The sequence below is a fragment of the Sinohyriopsis cumingii genome, chromosome 6 (assembly GCF_028554795.1).
Source record: "Sinohyriopsis cumingii isolate HCF-2022 chromosome 6, ASM2855479v2, whole genome shotgun sequence".
NCBI lineage: Eukaryota > Metazoa > Mollusca > Bivalvia > Unionida > Unionidae > Sinohyriopsis > Sinohyriopsis cumingii.
Genome location: NC_142966.1, coordinates 96,330,484 through 96,336,760, shown reverse-complemented (window position 1 = coordinate 96,336,760; position 6,277 = coordinate 96,330,484).

Here is a 6,277-nt window from a genome sequence, read left to right as displayed (position 1 = left end):
ACACACGCACACACAGAGGGAAGAGGAAAAAACAAACCCCAAATATACTATCAACACAGAAGGGAGATAATACAAACCCCAAATAAACTATCCACACAAACGTACGCGAACGCATACAAATCCCAAATATACTATCAACACAGAAGGGAGATAATACAAACCCCAAATAAACTATCCACACAAACGTACGCGAACGCATACAAACCCCAAATATGCTATCCACACTCGGGAGGAAGAAGAAAAAAACAACCAAATATACGATCTACACAACGTACGCGAACAAACACACACACACACATACACACACACACAGAGGGAAGAGTCAAAAACAAACCCCAAATATACTATCAACACAGAAGGGAGATAATACAAACCCCAAATAAACTATCCAAACAAACGTACGCGAACGCATACAAACCCCAAATATACTATTCACACAACGTCGCTAACGCATACAAACCCCAAATATGCTATCCACACTCGGGAGGAAGAAGAAAAAAAAAACAACCAAATATACGATCTACACAACGTATGCGAACAAACACACACACACACATACACACACACAGAGGGAAGAGGCAAAAGCAAACCCCAAATATACTATCAACACAGAAGGGAGATAATACAAACCCCAAATAAACTATCCACACAAACGTACGCGAACGCATACAAACCCCAAATATACTATCAACACAGAGTGAAGAAGAAAAAGTTTTTTGAAAGCACCTAAGCCCTCACCTGCAATGACCAACTCTGCCAAACACCTACACCCCACCCACCCCCACTCCCAACACTACAAAACCCATTTAACCCGTTATTTTATGGCATCAGTGTGTGATTTAGGAAACATCAAGACACAAAATGATGGATGAATAGACTGACTATTGTTTACCGACTTGCATGCCTAAAGAGCGTGCGTGAAGGAAAACATCCTTCCATTTCAATTCTAACTAAAACATGATACAGAGGGATAGAGAGAGGTGAAAGAGCACAATTTCATAAAGTGTGAGTAAAAACAAAACACGCCATCCTTATTATACAATGTCAAGACCAAGAGACACTTACGTTTTCTTTCTGGTCTATTCTCTTTTAGAAGGTAGTATGAAATTTCACATCAGGGCCAAGGCATCGGCTTACATTGTCAATTTTTCCATTTCCATGTCTTTACTGGCACAAGTTCTTCATCATCTTCAATTTCTTCTTCTTCTGAATCCCTCTTCTCTGTTTCGTCTTGTTTTTGTTTCTTCTCTTTTCTCGTAGGGCACTCTGAATTCCAGTGTCCTTTCTCCTGACAACGATATTAGGTATCTTGACTTTTGTCTCTCTTTCTTAGACGAAGCAGGTATTCTGGAGACAAATACCCATTTACCTTTGCAGATATAGCAAACTTCATTAGCACTTACACACTTTCGTATGACTCTCATCAAATCAACGATCAAAAGAGTAAGTTTTGTTGCCACTTTTGCATGTGAATTATGCCTTCGTATGACTTTTAGCAAATATTTGACCAGCAGGTCGATCTGTGCTGACTCTTCCATCTTCTTGATCGTTTGAGAGCGGAATGAATACTCTGACGCTAAGACACTCTCCTTATATACAGGGACCTGCTGCGTATGAAACCTAGTCAAATGTAATTTTGCAATAAGATGAAACGATTTCATTGAGGAAGTAAAAAGCAATGATGTACCGTATCGCCTCACACAAAACCTGAAGTGTTAGTTCAAATCCGTGTCAGCGATTTCGAAGACGACATAACTGAGCTTTAATCAATGCTCTCCAATTATGCCACAAAACCACGAGTCCTGATTCACGCCAAAAGAAATTTCGTTCGGTCCATAAAAAATAGTATCATATCTGAGAAACGCAAAAAGGAACTTCCAGAAAACTGAGAAAGACGGCTTACACCTACAACGTAAATGTATGAGTTCAAGTAGTGCGTAAAACTTAGTCAAATTAAATTTTTATAGTCAAGACGAAACGATCTCTTTTCGAACAAGAAAGCAGACACCAAGCGACAATGGCGATCCGTGTCACACAACACTTTTCAAAATGTATATTATCAGAGGTTTGTTCTAGCGATCTGCACGGTTAAATTAAATGTTGATGTATTTTGCAATAAGACGGACACAATTTCCATGGGATCGCCCATGGTACGAATGTTCGTGCATTAGTTTAATTTTTAAAAATATTTTTTTTATATAAATCGCCTATAGGATAGACCCAGTAAAGCATGGCCATTCTCGTCACTGTCTGAATAGCTACTCAAGTCAATTCGAAGCGAACGCGGTAAGAAAATAAGTATAGCCAATGAAATGGCTTACAACGGGTGATGCATTGTTTTGTTCTAGGACTGTGTGGCATAATAATCCCTATGTTCTTGCGTTGTTACCATTACAGTGCAGACAGACTGAAATGTGAACTTACAAGCCCTCTTTGTGTGTGTTGTACCATTTCCTCTTACCACATCAAAATACTGAGCGTCACAGTATTGGTTCGCGTTTTCAAACTGACCATTTTTTTTTATATCTCACTTAAACATTTCGACATAAACACTCACACTCACATCGGTAGAGTCAGAACAGACGTGTTACAGTATTGAGGGGCATGTTATCTTTTCGTTTTCAAACTAATAAATTTGGGGCTTGTATGAAGTAAAGAACCGAAAGTACAGTGAAACTCAAAGATGATGACCCAGTCTGTCTGTCTATTGATGCGTGTATTTACTTAAGAAGAAATATGACCTCTAAAACACAAAGAGATACGGCAAGCATGATTAGATCAAACACAACGATGTTTTCCTTCATGCCCGTGTAATTTAGAGTTTCAATCGTCTTTGAAGAAAAACTTGGTCTCCTTTTGTAGGGCTTGAAATAATAAAAGAAACTGAAAAATCTTAAGCACTTTGCTATAGATAATTTCATCAACAGACTAAACAACATAAATACCGTTACAACAATAGAAAGCCATAAATCTTCTATCAAAAAGAAATGCATGAAAAAAATTAAAGATTAACGATAACTAACCAATGAAACCGAATTTAACAAAGGCAATGACATGTGAAGAAATGCCTCTCACTTTGGAAAGGTAGACGAATGTACTCTGTCATGCACCATCAACTTGAAAAAAATTATAAACAGAGAGAAACCTGAATTCAAAATTCAGTTGTTTCTTTTTCTTCAAAATTGTTTCGTTTCTTTTTTCTTTTTTTTTGGAACAAATCTAAGCACTAATATAGAGTGGAAAAGGGAAAATGCACATACAAGCTTTGATATTTCTGAAAAAATGAGGCGATCGCTTCAAGTTCCCCAAAAAAATTTCAGGGCTACCCCATACTCTCGAAAAGAAATAACATTCCATTGCCTATGATATGTTAGTCAGTTAGAAGAAAAAATACAGAAGTGAGTCTATCAGCACATGATTTCTTTATCTTGGTTAGAAAGTGTGACTCTAAGTTTTTCGTTTCCGTCGCTTATCAAAATTTTAAAAATAGTAATGTTCTGTAAAAAGTGAGTGAGTGTTTCTTTTAGGTCTGTGCGTTTTTTTTTTTTGTTTTTTTTTTTTGTTGGTGATAATATGGATAATGTAAGTTCGGGTACAACGAAATTTAAAGAATTAGGCCCAGAACTCGGTGTGGAGGGAAGAAATATACGCAACAGCAGCGGGAGCAAGAAATGCAGACCTAGCCAGTTAGCACTGAGGGATTCTGCGTTTGACAATGCCTTTGATGTCGTACACGTCGTCTTTTTTGGTGACACGACTTGATTTGAAATAAGTACGGGCTAGCGTTCTGGTGAGTACTTAACATCCATGGCTGTCTTGCTGAGCACCTTTTTCCTCCTTTACCACGCTCGGACAGAAAAATGAGTGTGTGGTGAGACAATTCCCACTCATGTTTAAAGCCTTTCAGTCAGGTTGTTAAGGACTAGTTAGTCCTACACCTGATTGGCTAAATTTAAAAGTAGTCTGTGAGTACATAAAAGCCTGGGGGGATGAGGCTCTCTTTCCTTCCCCAGGAGTAATTAAAAATCACGCGGTGCGTTATAAACCAGTGATATATGCTCCATTAGAGCGAAAATCACTTTAATTCAAGTAAGCAAGCAAGCAAGTTCGGGTACCGTCTCTAGCACTCTTGATGACACCAACTGTCTGGGTTATTTTCTTTCTTGCAAGCCCCTATGTTCCACTTCTGTTTGTGATAATAACTTGTGATACTTCACATTTTCTAAAGTGGAAATCTTTACAAGCCGTACAAAATACAAAACTTATATGACTTTGGCTTTTGACACTTGCACAGACTCTTCACTTTATAAGTGTCACGAGAAAATTGTATATCCCATTTTTACCATTTTCAAAAACACGCACACACTTGCAGCTTGACCAGAAATATGTACATCTTGTTTTGTGGATAAGTCACAGACAAGTCCAAGCATATATAGGTGGTTATGAATGTTAGGAATATCCCCTCATTTTTTCAGAAATATCAAAGCTTGTATGTGCATTTTCCCTTTTCCACTCTATATTAGTGCTTAGATTTGTTCCAAAAAAAAAGAAAAAAGAAACGAAACAATTTTGAAGAAAAAGAAACAACTGAATTTTGAATTCAGGTTTCTCTCTGTTTATAATTTTTTTCAAGTTGATGGTGCATGACAGAGTACATTCGCCTACCTTTCCAAAGTGAGAGGCATTTCTTCACATGTCATTGCCTTTGTTAAATTCGGTTTCATTGGTTAGTTATCGTTAATCTTTAATTTTTTTCATGCATTTCTTTTTGATTGAAAATTTATGGCTTTCTATTGTTGTAACGGTATTTATGTTGTTTAGTCTGTTGATGAAATTATCTATAGCAAAGTGCTTAAGATTTTTCAGTTTCTTTTATTATTTCAAGCCCTACAAAAGGAGACCAAGTTTTTCTTCAAAGACGATTGAAACTCTAAATTACACGGGCATGAAGGAAAACATCGTTGTGTTTGATCTAATCATGCTTGCCGTATCTCTTTGTGTTTTAGAGGTCATATTTCTTCTTAAGTAAATACACGCATCAATAGACAGACAGACTGGGTCATCATCTTTGAGTTTCACGGTACTTTCGGTTCTTTACTTCATACAAGCCCCAAATTTATTAGTTTGAAAACGAAAAGATAACATGCCCCTCAATACTGTAACACGTCTGTTCTGACTCTACCGATGTGAGTGTGAGTGTTTATGTCGAAATGTTTAAGTGAGATATAAAAAAAAATGGTCAGTTTGAAAACGCGAACCAATACTGTGACGCTCAGTATTTTGATGTGGTAAGAGGAAATGGTACAACACACACAAAGAGGGCTTGTAAGTTCACATTTCAGTCTGTCTGCACTGTAATGGTAACAACGCAAGAACATAGGGATTATTATGCCACACAGTCCTAGAACAAAACAATGCATCACCCGTTGTAAGCCATTTCATTGGCTATACTTATTTTCTTACCGCGTTCGCTTCGAATTGACTTGAGTAGCTATTCAGACAGTGACGAGAATGGCCATGCTTTACTGGGTCTATCCTATAGGCGATTTATATAAAAAAAATATTTTTAAAAATTAAACTAATGCACGAACATTCGTACCATGGGCGATCCCATGGAAATTGTGTCCGTCTTATTGCAAAATACATCAACATTTAATTTAACCGTGCAGATCGCTAGAACAAACCTCTGATAATATACATTTTGAAAAGTGTTGTGTGACACGGATCGCCATTGTCGCTTGGTGTCTGCTTTCTTGTTCGAAAAGAGATCGTTTCGTCTTGACTATAAAAATTTAATTTGACTAAGTTTTACGCACTACTTGAACTCATACATTTACGTTGTAGGTGTAAGCCGTCTTTCTCAGTTTTCTGGAAGTTCCTTTTTGCGTTTCTCAGATATGATACTATTTTTTATGGACCGAACGAAATTTCTTTTGGCGTGAATCAGGACTCGTGGTTTTGTGGCATAATTGGAGAGCATTGATTAAAGCTCAGTTATGTCGTCTTCGAAATCGCTGACACGGATTTGAACTAACACTTCAGGTTTTGTGTGAGGCGATACGGTACATCATTGCTTTTTACTTCCTCAATGAAATCGTTTCATCTTATTGCAAAATTACATTTGACTAGGTTTCATACGCAGCAGGTCCCTGTATATAAGGAGAGTGTCTTAGCGTCAGAGTATTCATTCCGCTCTCAAACGATCAAGAAGATGGAAGAGTCAGCACAGATCGACCTGCTGGTCAAATATTTGCTAAAAGTCATACGAAGACATAAT